This window comes from Rana temporaria, chromosome 5 (assembly GCF_905171775.1).
Source record: "Rana temporaria chromosome 5, aRanTem1.1, whole genome shotgun sequence".
Taxonomy (NCBI): domain Eukaryota; kingdom Metazoa; phylum Chordata; class Amphibia; order Anura; family Ranidae; genus Rana; species Rana temporaria.
The window spans coordinates 286,184,679-286,198,989 of record NC_053493.1 but is presented as its reverse complement, the minus strand read 5'-3'; the positions used below and the strand labels follow the sequence as shown (position 1 = coordinate 286,198,989).

General features: G+C 43.9%; 1 protein-coding gene across 1 annotated transcript in view; it reads left to right on the top strand.

Moving 5' to 3' along the window:
• The first annotated feature begins 324 nt into the window (after positions 1–324).
• MC5R (melanocortin 5 receptor) overlaps positions 325–14,311 on the top strand; it is a 96,502-nt gene continuing 82,515 nt past the window's right edge. The window contains exon 1 of the mRNA XM_040353913.1: positions 325–599. The gene's annotated coding sequence lies outside the window, so the exon portion shown is untranslated. The remainder of the gene's footprint in view (positions 600–14,311) is intronic.

Below are 14,311 nucleotides of genomic sequence, written 5' to 3'. Positions count from 1 at the left end.
AAAGCATTCTTTATTTACAGCATTTTTTCATGCCAGCCTAAAACCTTTTCCAATATTATATATATATATATATATATATATATATATATATATATATATATATATATATATATATATATATATATATATATATATATATATATATATATACCCTATATATTTTCTGATTCCTTTTATAAGGCACAATAACAGATGCCATTTAGGCTGTATCATTCAGCACTCTTGTTCCTGGCTCAGATGTACAGAGAAATCACTTGCTACTTTCCTCACGTGTTACAGTAGCAATACAGTTCTCTGGCTATTCTGCTCTGAGCCCTCTGGCGGTGTTGTCAATGGGCTGACAGACAGAACAGGAGGAGTCAAAGCTCTACACCAGTGTCGTTATAGACAAGAAGGTATAAAACAGTCTGCTGCACAGCTACTGATATATTGATACTCAGTATTCTGTGGATTTAAAATGTACCATAGGCAAGCCATCTCCAGCTAGCTTGATTCCTTTGGATGATGGATCAAGAAGTAGAAATTGAGACTGTGCAAGGACAAGATTGGGATTATAGTAAACATCAGCAAACCTTGTGAAGATTCCTGAACAGCTGCAGGTAAAGAGGGATATAAGGGGTTACTCTTATACTCTTATATATTGTACTTTCCAGCTAAACTAAAATTTTCCAGGATGTTATAATACACCTGACCTGTAAATCTTGCCTATCCAGTTAACAGATTAATATTGTTATTATTAATAATAATAATTTATTCTTATTCATAAAATCTATAAAGACATTTTATTTGCACTCATCATAATATTATTTCATTATTTTTATTACTGTGACAGCTAGACACATATTTATAGTCACTTCTTAGATATCATTTTTATTATGCATATATTAGATTACTTCTGCTGTACTTTGCAAAGACTTTCTAAAACACTGATTTCATTTAGTAATGTTTCATTGATATTATTATCTTGGTCTACAAGGATTTGTTTAGTTGTACCTTATGAAATGCTCACAATCAAGAACTATTGCCTGCAGAGTATATTTTATCAATGAAGGCTGAGACGCGCCAAAGGCAATAACGGCGACTTTCCCACTGAAATATTTCCACTAGTTGCAGATGGTTATTTACTTAATCTTACATATCTGTAACATCTCTCTGGGAAAGGGAGAGGAAGTCAGGTTCCCATAAGTTTCATTATAATAAATAATAAATGTTAACGTTTGAAGGATAAGAAATTACAAACTGTAGAATTTGTATTTTATTAATTGGTTTATTTATGACAAATGTAACAGTCTGCCTATTTACTCTTTTTAAAATGCCCATGTAAAGGTTCTTTATCTGTTTAAATTGTCAGAGCAACCAAAATGGGTATATCAGTTTTTGGTGGAGGTTGGAGACTCATTGGGGCAGATCCACAAAGATCTGCGCCGGGCGCAGCGTTTCTAAGATACGCTACGCCGCCGTAACTTATCTTTTTTCAATTGAATCCACAACGAATCCGCGCCATAAGTTACGGCGGCGTAGCGTATCTCTCGCGGCGTAAGGGCGCGGAATTCAAATGGATCTAATGGGGGCGTGTTTTATGTTAATACGTCGTGACCCGACGTAAACAACGTTTTTTTGGAACTGCGCATGCGCCGTCCCTGGGGGTATCCCAGTGCGCATGCTCGAATTTAAACCGGAACCCGCCAATGCTTACGACGATGACGTCATTCTACGCAAATTCCTATTCGCGAACGACTTACGCAAACGACGTAAAAAATTCAAAATTGGACGCGGGAAGGACGGCCATACTTAACATTGAGTACGCCTCAGTATAGCAGCTTTAACTATACGCCGGAAAAAGCCAAACGCAAACGACGGAAAAAAAAGCGACGGGCCGACGTACGTTCGTGGATCGCCGTAAATGGCTCATTTGCATACTCAACGTGGATTTCAACGGGAACGCCACCTAGCGGCCGCCAAAAAATTGCATCTTAGATCCAAAGGCGTACGAAGACGTACGCCTGTCGGATCTAGCCGAGATGCTGTCGTATCTTGTTTTGAGGATTCAAAACAAAGATACGACGCAGGAATTTTGAAATTACGCCGGCGTATCAATAGATACACCGGCGTAATTTCTTTGTGGATCTGCCCCAGAACCTCCTAATGGTTCCTTATATTGTTCAGCAACTACTGTGGGGCGACCTATGTTCTAGGATGCTATAAAAATGGGTCCCGATCCCTCTATCGGATTTATAATATATTTTATATTATGAAGAATACAACAGGAGGAGCTGGCAGCATTCCAGGGTGAGCAGAAACACTCAAAACTCCAAAGGAAGATAGAACAAAGCAAAGGAATGTGGTAGAAGACTCTCACTAATGGAGTTCTCAAAAGATAGAAACAGCACCGAAAACTCCACCTGTAATAGAGGTATCACTTTTGGGTGGATCGAGTCTCTAAAAAAGAGGTTCTTATCTCACGTAGCTTCTCTTACAATCAAATGAGTGTAACAAGGCAGTGCAAAGAGCAATAATGATGTGCAGCAAAGGGATGTGGTAGGAGGCTCTGGTGGATGGAGTTCTCAAAAGATAGAAACAGCACCGAAAACTCCACCTGTAATAGAGGTATCACTTTTGGGTGGATACAGGGCCAGATTCTCGTAGACTGGCTTAAAAATGCGGCGGCGTAACGTATCTCATTTACGTTACGCCGCCGCAAGTTTTACGGGCAAGTGCTTGATTCACAAAGCACTTGCCTGTAAAGTTGCGGCGGCATAGCGTAAATCCCCTGGCGCAAGCCCGCCTAATTCAAATGATCCGGGTAGGGGGCGTGGATCATTTAAATTAGACGCGTTTCCGCGCCGAACATACTGCGCATGCGCCGTCCCTAAAATTTCCCGACGTGCATTGCACTAAATGACATCGCAAGGACCTCATTGGTTTCGACGTGAACGTAAATGGTGTCCAGCCCTATTCACGGATGACTTATGCAAATTTTTACATTTCGGCGCTAGAACGACGGCCATACTTAACATTGGCTGCGCCTCATATAGCAGGGGCAAATTTACGCGTCGCAAATCTTACGTAAACGTCGTAACTTCACTGCGTCTGTAGGCCATACGTTCGGGAATTCGCGTATTTTGCTAATTTGCATACTCGATCGGGAAACCGACGTCGGCGACACTTAGCGGCGAAAAAGAAAATTGCATTTAAGATCCGACAGCGTAAGAGCCTTACGCCTGTCGGATCTAATGGTTATCTATGCGTAACTGATTCTATGAATCAGGCGCATAGATACGACGGGGGGACTCAGAGATACGACGGCGTATCAGGCGATACGCCGGCGTATCTCTTTTGAGAATCTGGCCCAAAGTCTCTAAAAATTAGGTTCTTAACCACTTCTATACCAGGCACCTTCCTGCCCAAGCCAATGTTCAGCTTTCAGCGCTGTCGCTATTTGAATAAGAATTGCGCGGTCATGCTACACTGTACCCAAACAATTTTTGTATCATTTTGTTCCCACAAATGGAGCTTTCTTTTGGTTGGTATTTGATCACCTCTGAGATTTTTTTTTTTTTTGCGCAACAACTAAAAAAAGACTGATTTAAAAATAAATAAATAAAGTTTTTATTTTTTTTCTGTTAATTTTTTTTGTAAATAAGTACATTTTCTTCTTCAATTATGGGCACTGATATGGCTGCACTCATGGGCACCGATAAGGTGGCACCAATGAGATGGCACTGATAAAGGTGGCACTGATGGGCACTGATGATGGTCACTGATAAGCGGCACTGATAGGCGGCACTGATGGGCACTGATAGGCGGCGCTGGTATGCGGCACTGATGTGCACTCATAGGCGGCACTGATGGCCATGAATAAGCACTAACCAAGTGTGAAACGCGTCGGCTGTTTATGATTTCTGCTGTGTATTTGCGGTGTTTGCTCATGTTCCTTCAATAAAGACAACTCAATAGTTCTTTGGTGTGCGGCCGTCCATCCGTCCTTTGCTACTTTCGATGGCCACTCATAGGCGGCACTGATGTGTACTTATGGGTGGCACTCTGGGTACTAATGGGTGGCACTGATAGGTGGCACAGATGGGCACTGATAGGTGGGCACTGATGGGCATGGATGGTCACTGAGAGGTGGCACTGATGGACACTGAGGGGTGGCACTGATAGACACTGATGGTGGCATTGCTGGGCACTTTTTTAAATGTTTCCTATGTTGTACCCATGTTGCCAGTCAGTGCCCATTTGTGGGCACTGATTGGCATCTATTGCAAATATTTGTTTTAACATGTGGTTGGCCATGTGGTACATATCTGGTCATCCACGTTGCCCCCTTCCCTGGTGGTCCTGGTGGCTTCCCTGGTGGTCCAGTGTGGGCATCAGTGGGGGGGCTACGCTGATAAACAATCAGCGTATACCCCCCCTGTCAGGAGAGCAGCCGATCGGCTCTCCTCTACTCGCGTCTGTCAGATGCGAGTGAGGAAGAGCCGATCAACGGCTCTTCCTGTTTACATCGTGATAAGCCATGATTGGACACGGCTGATCATGTGGTAAAGAGCCTCTGCTGGAGACTCTTTACCGAAATCGGAGATGCAGGGTGTCACACTGACACCCCGCACCACCGATCGCAGGCATGTTATCCTGCTGGACGTCAATAGACGTCCAGTCAGGATTACAGAGCCACTTACCGGACGTCAATTGTCTATTGACCGGACGGGAAGTGGTTAAAGGGGTTGTAAAGGTTCGTTTTTATTTTCTAAATAGGTTCCTTTAAGCTAGTGCATTGTTGGTTCACTTACCTTTTCCATCGATTTCCCTTCTAAATGTTTTTTTTTCTTTGTTTTCGTTGTCTGAATTTCTCACTTCCTGTTCCTCCTCAGTAAGCTGTTCTGGCTGACTAACCCCCATGGATGATGGGGGCAAGCTTACTGAGGAGAAACAGGAAGTGAGAAATTCAGAAAAAAAAAACATTTAGAAGGGAAATCGAAGGAAAAGGTAAGTGAACCAACAATGCACTAGCTTAAAGGAACCTATTTAGAAAATAAAAAAAAAACCTTTACAACCCCTTTAACTCGCATCAGCTTCTTTCTCGCAATCAAATGAGTGTAACAAGGCAGTGCAAAGAGCAGTAATGATGTGCAGCAAACCGAAGAGAACAAATCCCATTTCTATTTACCAGTGTTAACGCATTGAGAGATTAGTTCTGATTGGTCACTTTAGGTTACAGCAATTTGCACATTATCTTTTCCCCTTTAAGTATGAAAATCAATCATTAATAATGATGTAAACCTTTTTATTTCAGGCTTTGTATTAGGAAACTGTTGCCCACTTTACTCTTTTGTGAGTCTTTTAATCCAGCATGAAAAGTTGGATAGAAAATTACCAGATATTTTCTGAAAAAATATACAGTAAAAACGACGTTAATAATACCATAAGCAAATTAATATTAATAATATCACATCTTTAGAACTGTGTTAGTATTCACTACCAAACAGTAGCTAGAGCAATTGCCTAAAATGTCACATTTTATTTGTGTAGCAACAAGTTCATTTATTTCCATTCTCTTTGTTCAGTTTAACGTGAACCTATCACCTGTGGTAGAACACAAGATTTTTTTAAAAGTTAGGTCATTGGAGCCATGGGGGTTATTTACAAAAAAGGAAAATCCACTTTGCACTACAAGTGCAAACTACAAGTGCAAAGTGCACCTGGAAGTGCAGTCTCTGTAGATCCGAGAGGGAACTGCAAGGAAAAAAAAACAGCATTTTAGCTTGCACATGATTGGATAATAAAATCAGCAGAGCTTCCCCTCATTTCAGATCTACCCCTCAGATTTACAGCGACTGCACTTCCAAGTGCACTTTGCACTTGTAGTTTACATTTGTAAATGTAGAGCTTTTATTTATAGATTTTTTTTTTTTAAACACAAAAAAAAAAAAAAAAAAAAACATAAAAAAAATTGTCAGCAGTCATCTTAGTCATTATACATAATTTTCAATGTCCTAGAACACTACACGTTTTCAATAAAGTAACAAGAAACATAATTCAGCATAAATCTTTCATTTATAGATTTTTGTTAAAAAACAAAATCAAAACAAAACAGAATTGTCAGCTGTAATAATGCTCATCATAAACATCATTTTCAATATTTTTTTCTTATTCAATGGAATTGGAAATTAAATACATATTATTATTTGGTAGCAGGGGCGTAACAGAAATCACAGGGCCCCATAGCAAAATGTAGGCCCCCCCCTCCGCAAACAGCCCCCCCACCCCACAAAAAAAATGAACTAATGCCATTGAGCAACAGATTACTACACCCATGTGGCACAGTACCCAGGCAACAGCTTATATTAATTTCGAACAACAAAGTATGCATTATATTGTATGCAGCCCCTGGAGCACACACATTGCTGACCTCCATGCCGTCCAAGCAATTTCACTGTGCCCATCATTGTTGCCTTACCGTGCCAGTCATTGCCGCCTCATGTTGCCAATCATTACCACCAGGGGCGAGGTCGAAGGCCAGAAGCAGGGGGGGGGGGGAATGGTGTATGTGACGCAGGCTTTTTTTTTTGGCTGGCCCGTGACCTACATACACTGACCTAACTGTCCTACCTACACTGACGGTAGTGACCTACCTACACTGACAGTAGTGACCTACCTACACTGACGGTAGTGACCTACCTACACTGACCGTAGTGACCTACCAACACTGACCGTAGGGACCTACCAACACTGACCGTAGGGACCTACCTACACTGACCATAGTGACCTACCTACACTGACCATAGTGACCTACCTACACTGACCGTAGTGACCTACCTACACTGACGGTAGTGACCTACATACACTGACCTACCTACACTGACGGTAGTGACCTACATACACTGACCTACCTACACTGACGGTAGTGACCTACATACACTGACCTACCTACATTGACCTGACCTGACCTGACCTACAGTGACCTGACCTACAATGACCTGACCGGCCACATTGTATTTCCCGCCTTCTGGAGTCTGCAGAATCTATGATGGACGTTGCACGTCCCACGGTCCTGGCATTGGACCAGTGGGACGTCCATCATAGGGGTTGCCTAGACTCCAGAGGGAAAAACCTGCTATGAAACTTGTCGAGTCGGCAGGACTCGGCCACATTCGGCAAGGCTCGGGTCTGGTCCGGATCAGCTCGGTTCTGGCGACTCGGCCGCACTCAGCCACGCTCTGCCGCACTCGGCGGTGCTCGGGATCAGATAGGTCCCGGCGCTCAGGGCTAATAATGGAGACCTAAATGCTGGAGACTCAGGGCTTTTCGGGGACCCATTCGGGGCTCCAGCCTCCCAAGCCCGGGTCTCCCGACGCCCCTGATTGCCGCCTCACTGTGCCAATCATTTCCGCTTCATTGTCCCAATCAATGTAGTCTTACTGTGCCCATCATTGCCGTCTTACCATGCCAATCATTGCCGCCTCACCTCAGCCGGAAATGTTTGGTTGCGCTGTGACAAAAGTCCCGCCCTCCTCCTAGACTAGCTTGTGTGATAGACAGAACACTGCATCTATCACACAAGCTGGTCTAAGAGGAGAGTGGGACTTTCGTCACAGCACGACCGAACCTTTCACACTGAGCTCCGTGACACAGCGTGATTCTGCTTTGAGCTACGCTGCAGCCACAGCGTAGCTTAAAGCGGCCCCAGGGCAGACAGCCTACCGGGAAATGTCCCGTATCCCGGTAGGCCAATCCGTCCCTGCTGGGCCCCACCTGGCTGCAGGCCCCATAGAGCCCTCGTGGGTCGCTATAGCGGTAGTTCCGCCCCTGTTTGGTAGCTTCAACCATTGTAGTAAATGGCTCAAGAGATATTAGACATTATGTAGTTCTAGGAGTATCTTAAAATTCTAAACAAGCAACTGAATATTTCATTTCATTTCAGCTGTTTTCTTCTCCGTGGGGGGAATTTACTAAAGCTGGAGAGTGCAAAAATATTGTGCAGTTCTGTATAGAAATCAATCAGCTTCCAGCTTTATTGTCAAAGCTTAATTGAACAAGCTAAAGTTTAAAGCTACCATGCACAGCTGCACCAGTTTTTGCACTCTCCAGTTTTAGTATATCAACCCCTTAATTTCCTATTATGATGACTCCATTCCATACTGCATGGCCTGTAAAAACTAAGCTTCTTCCACTAATTTAGTACTAGGGAATATAAATCCGGCCATACTTAGATTGAAAATGTGTCCGGTTCAGCAGGGACCAACCAAATTTTGATCCATGCATGGCAGGCTAATTCCATACAACCAACCCGTTTGATCTGTCTACATGTGATTACTGTCAGTGGCTACAGCTGCTAGCAGTATTCATTGTATTCTGGCGGCTAGGAATGCTCTCCGCGTCCGCCACCGCTGCCCCCCCCCCCCCCCAGCAAAATATAATATCGCTGTGGAAGACATTCCCTATCAAAAAAAAAAAGGGGGGGAGGGAAAATTGGGACTTTAAATGAGGTGTATGAGTATAACACCTCCATCCCTGGTTCAGAAAATGAAAGTAAAGGATAAATTGGGACTTTAAGTGAGGCTGCAGACAAGGTGTGGGTAATAAAAGAGGTATAAATTTAATATTTATAGGAATACAAAACATGTATCAACATACAGAAAACATGTAAATGAGAACATACATTTCAAATAAATGACATTACTACATATTGTAAACACATAATAAGTGCATATGGAGTAAGAGCAACAAGGGTGCGGCAGTGCCTAACCAGGTGCCACATGCTAGTCTGCATGGAACGATGAATGCATAGAATAAATATATGTACTGATGGCATGTTAACAGAAATGGCGGAATAATTGCATTTGGTGAAGAACTGGTAAAAGACATATAAAATATCAAAAATAATATCATGAAGGTACATGTAGCATCCATAATAGCCCAGCATCCATAATAGCCCGGCGCGTTTCGTGTCTGTAACACTCCTCAGGGGCGGATGCTTGGATTATCTAAAGAAAATATATAAATACATTTTAGGGTAGGATATAATTAATAAACTAATAACCAGTATGAGATGGCAAAGTATCCACCTATGGTACTCACATGGACTTTAGGGTAAAAGGATGCGGTGTGTATGGAGCCATGGCCAAAACGAGATGTCCGCCATGGGAGCTGAGGCGGCATTGCAGCGCACGCAGGGTAGGGGCAGCAAGGAAACCTCCCCAAACAAAGCAACACGGGATCAAGTGTGCATATAGGGTGTAGTAGCCACAGGGAATAGCCAGCTGGAGTCTAGAAAATATGATGGTATAAAATCAGTAAGTATAGGAGCCAAACAGAGGGCAACCAACCAAGACAGGTAAAATAACCTAGTGGTGACATCCAAGGCTCCCAGACATCCAGCGGAAAAGTGGCGTGATATAACCTCACAAGCTCACAGACGAGAGAGTGTATTGGAAGGACCTTTATATAGCCGCCCCACACAGGCGTGCACTGGCATGCCGTCAGCGTCATGCGGGCGAGATGCCAACCCGGAAGAGCGTTGAGGTGGGCGGGACCACCCACAGCGTCCGCTAATGAGGCCCGGGCGACGTGGATGGAAGGAACTCACGCCCCGCACAATGACGCCAGAACTGGCGTCACAAACTGGGCGGGATACGTGGCGCCGAGGCGCAGTGCGCGCAGACCCCACCACCGGGCAGCCCCCGCCCACAAAGGGTGGAGAGAAGGACGGGGAGGGGGCAGCTCGCAGAGCGCGTAGCAGCTCCCGAGATGCAGACAAAGTGAGGCTATATAAAGGTCCTCCCAATACACTCTCTTGTCTGTGAGCTTGTGAGGTTATACTATGCCACTTTTCCGCTGGATGTCCGGGAGCCTTGGATGTCACCACTAGGTTATTTTACCTACCCTTATGTCTGGGTTGGTTGCCCTCTGTTTGGCTCCTATACTTACTGATTTTATACCATCATATTTTCTAGACTCCAGCTGGCTATTCCCTGTGGCTACTACACCCTATATGCACACTTGATACCGTGTTGCTTTGTTTGGGGAGGTTTCCTTGCTGCCCCTACCCTGCGTGCGCTGCAATGCCGCCTCAGCTTCCGTGGCGGACATCTCGTTTTGGCCATGGCTCCATACACACCGCATCCTTTTACCCTAGATTCCATGTGAGTACCCTAGGTGGATACTTTTCCATCTCATACTGGTTATTAGTTTATTAATTATATCCTACCCTAAAATGTATTTATATATTTTCTTTAGATAATCCAAGCATCCGCCCCTGAGGAGTGTTACAGACACGAAACGCGTCGGACTATTATGGATGCTGGGCTATTATGGATGCTACATGTACCTTCATGATGTTTTGATATTTTATATGTCTTTTACCAGTTCTTCACCAAATGCAATTATTCCGCCATTTCTGTTAACATGCCATCAGTACATATATTTATTCTATGCATTCATCATTCCATGCAGACTAGCATGTGGCACCTGGTTAGGCACTGCCACACCCTTGTTGCTCTTACTCCATATGCACTTATTATGTGTTTGCAATATGTAGTAGTGTTTCTCCGAAAATAAGCCCGGGTCTTATATTAAGTATGCCAACAAAAGACACAGTAGGGCTTATTTTCGGGGTAGGTCTTACTATGTAATGTGATGTCTTCTCTCCCTGCCTGTCAGGAATCCCCATTGTGAACTGAGTTAAAATGCTTGTAAAATCCTATAATCCACTCTATTACATTATTATAAAATGTACAATGTGTGTGTTTCTGTAATATAATTGTGCCAAATACCTTTGTTATAGAGCCGCTCTGCGCTTCTGTTACCCGCCGGAGCTCTCTTCCCCGCAATTATATTACAGAAACACACACATTGTACATTATATTCCACTGTAATAGAGTGGATTATAGGATTTTACAAGCATTTTTAACTAGGGCTTATTTTCAGGGTAGGGCTTATATTGCAGCCCTCCTGGAAAATAATGCTAGGTCTTATTTTCTGGGTAGGTCTTATTTTTGGGGAAACAGGGTAATGTCATTTATTTGAAATGTATGTTCTCATTTACATGTTTTCTGTATGTTGATACATGTTTTGCATTCCTATGAATATTAAATTTGTACCTCTTTTATTACCAGCACCTTGTCTGCAGCCTCACTTAAAGTCACAATTTATCCTTCACTTTCATTCCCTATCAACACTAACTGTGTCACTCCACGGTCCAGTGTGGACAACCTTGCTGAGGTTTGAAAAAGTTTTAGGGGAGATTTACTAAAACTGGTGCACACGGGATCTGGTACATGGTATAAGCTTCTAACTTCAGCTTATTCAATGAATTGAAGAAGTACAGCCAAAGCTTGCCTGGCTGTACTTCTTCTGTAAATCACGGGAGTGCAGTTCATTCTGCACTCCTGTGACCTGCCCACAACCCTGGACTGACACCTGGCTCAGCCTCTCAGCAAGCTGCTGAGAGGCTGAGTCAGCTGCTTCCGACCTCTCCACAGCCCAGGACTCCATTGAGCGCGGGGCACTGACAGTCACTAGCTCTCTGCTCACAGAGCACTGAGAACCGAGTGATCAATGGTGTTTGATTGCTCAGTTCTCAGTCTTAGACCCGGCTGGGAACAAATGCAACATTGGACCAATGCTGCATCCACCTAGGTAAGTATGATTATTGAAAAAAACATGCCAAACTTCTCTTTTTGAGCCTTGACAATTAAAACTAGAAGTTGATTGATTACTTTGCACAGTTTCAACAGATTATGTGTGTTCATTTTAATAAATCTCTCACTGTGTGTTTTGAAACATATTTTTTACTACATATAATATACGGCTAGGTTCACATTATATGCAGGTGCCAGATTAGGTGTATTTGCAAACTTTCTTGCACCTGCATCAAAAACGCATGGTTGTTACCTTGATGCCACCTTGAAATCAGCCTAGTTTGAATCTGACTTATTTGTTTTACAAATAAACATTACATAATGAAGGATTCCCAGAGTACAACTGGTTAACAATTTGAAGAGCAGAAATGATCTTCTTTCAGGTGATGCTGTCTTTCCTTGAAGCCTTTGATAGAGCTATGCAGAGGGAGGGGAGAGAGGAGGATTAGTCACTCTTCTAATTCAGTCACTGGAGAGAGTGCAAAAAAAAAAGCCAACAAAACTAATAAGGGGCATGGGAGACTTCAGTTATTAGAAAAGATTAACTGAAATAAAGTTATTGTCCCTTGAGATGATAAAGTGAGTATACAATCGCCATGTACAAATATATCAATGATATTAGTACATGTACAAATATACCTATGATAATAGTGCAGGACACAAAATTTGAGCTACTAGCCAGGCCTTAGGGGCTACTCACCACCAGTTGCCCCACCCAACTCCTACCCTGCTACCCCTTAATTCTGCCTCTAAACACATCCTCATAAACTATCTCATGAAATGACACTTAAATGTTTTATGCAGAATTAAGTTACAAAAATAAATATTAACAACAACTTTATCAGTGCCCATCAGTGCAGCCTCACCAGTGCCCATAAATGCAGTCTGACCAGTCCCCATCAATGCAGCCTGACCAGTGCCCACCAATGCAGTATGACCAGTGCCCATCAATGCAGCATGACCAGTGCCCATCAATGCAGCATGACCAGTGCCCATCAATGCAGCCTGATCAGTGCCCATCAATTCAGCCTGATCAGTGCCCACCAATGCAGCGTGACCGGAGCCCACCAATGCAGCACTCACATGTACTCATCAATGCAGCGTGACCAGTGTCCATCAATGCAGCATGACCAGTGCCCACCAATGCCGCGTGACCAGTGCCCACCAATGCAGCCTCACCTGTGCCCACCAATAAATATTAACAACAACTTTATCAGTGCCCATCAGTGCAGCCTCACCAGTGCCCATCAATGCAGTCTGACCAGTCCCCATCAATGCAGCCTGACCAGTGCCCACCAATGCAGTATGACCAGTGCCCATCAATGCAGCATGACCAGTGCCCATCAATGCAGCATGACCAGTGCCCATCAATGCAGCCTGATCAGTGCCCATCAATTCAGCCTGATCAGTGCCCACCAATGCAGCGTGACCGGAGCCCACCAATGCAGCACTCACCTGTACTCATCAATGCAGCGTGACCAGTGTCCATCAATGCAGCATGACCAGTGCCCACCAATGCCGCGTGACCAGTGCCCACCAATGCAGCCTCACCTGTGCCCACCAATGCACTATGACATGTGCCCACCTATACAGCATGATCTGTGCCCACCAATGCAACTTGCCTGTGCCCACCAATGCAGCATGACTTATGCCCACCAATGCAGCATGACCTGTGTCCATGAATGCAACCCACCTGTGCCCACCAATGCAGCATGATCTGTGCCCACCAATGCAGCATGACCTGTGGAGAGAAAGTGGAGGAAAAGGAGAAAGGCCGGCCGGATCACAGTGAGCACTGCCTGCTGTAACAGCTTTCATTTGAATTGCTGTCTGCTCTCCGTCACATACAACCCGCCTCCTTGCCCGGCTACTTTGATTACGTCACATGGCCCGGCATTGGACTGGTGTTCACGACAAGAAGCTGGGTTTCTTGCAGTGTATGTTAGGAAACTCAACCAGCACACACTCACTCCGACATTGTTTAGAAAACCTTGCAGTCGGCCGTCAGCTCTTCTCCTGGGAAAAATCAGGTAAGGAATTAATATTTTTTAAATTCCAGATATGTTATGAAATGGGAAGATACACTATATTTTCAAAAGTATTGGGACACCTGCACAAAGCAAGGTCCATAAAGACATGGATGAGTGAGTTTGGGGTGGAGGAACTTGACTGCACGGAGTCCTGACCTCAACCCGACAGAGCACCTTTGGGATGAATTAGAGCAGAGACTGTGAGTCAGGCCTTCTTGTTCAACATACGTTTCTGACCTCACAAATGTGTTTCTGGAAGAAAGCTCAAACATTCCCATAGACACACTGCTATACCTTGTGGACAGCCTTTCCATAAGAGTTGAACTGCTATAGCTGCAAAGGGTAGGCCAACTCAAAATTCCACCCTACGGACTAAGACTGGGATGCCATTAAAGTTCATGTGCGTGTAAAGGCAGGTGTCCCAATACTTTTGACAATATAGTGTAAGATCCCAGGATACCACACCCCATTGATTTAATACTACACACATATCTGCCAAACGGGGGATTTTTAAAGTGTCAATATGTTACAATCACAATCAATTATATAAAACCACATCTCTTTTATTTATATAAAAAAAAAATCACCTTAAGGCCCCTTTCAGATGGACGGATAGAATGGTGCTTTTAGCTGCGGATT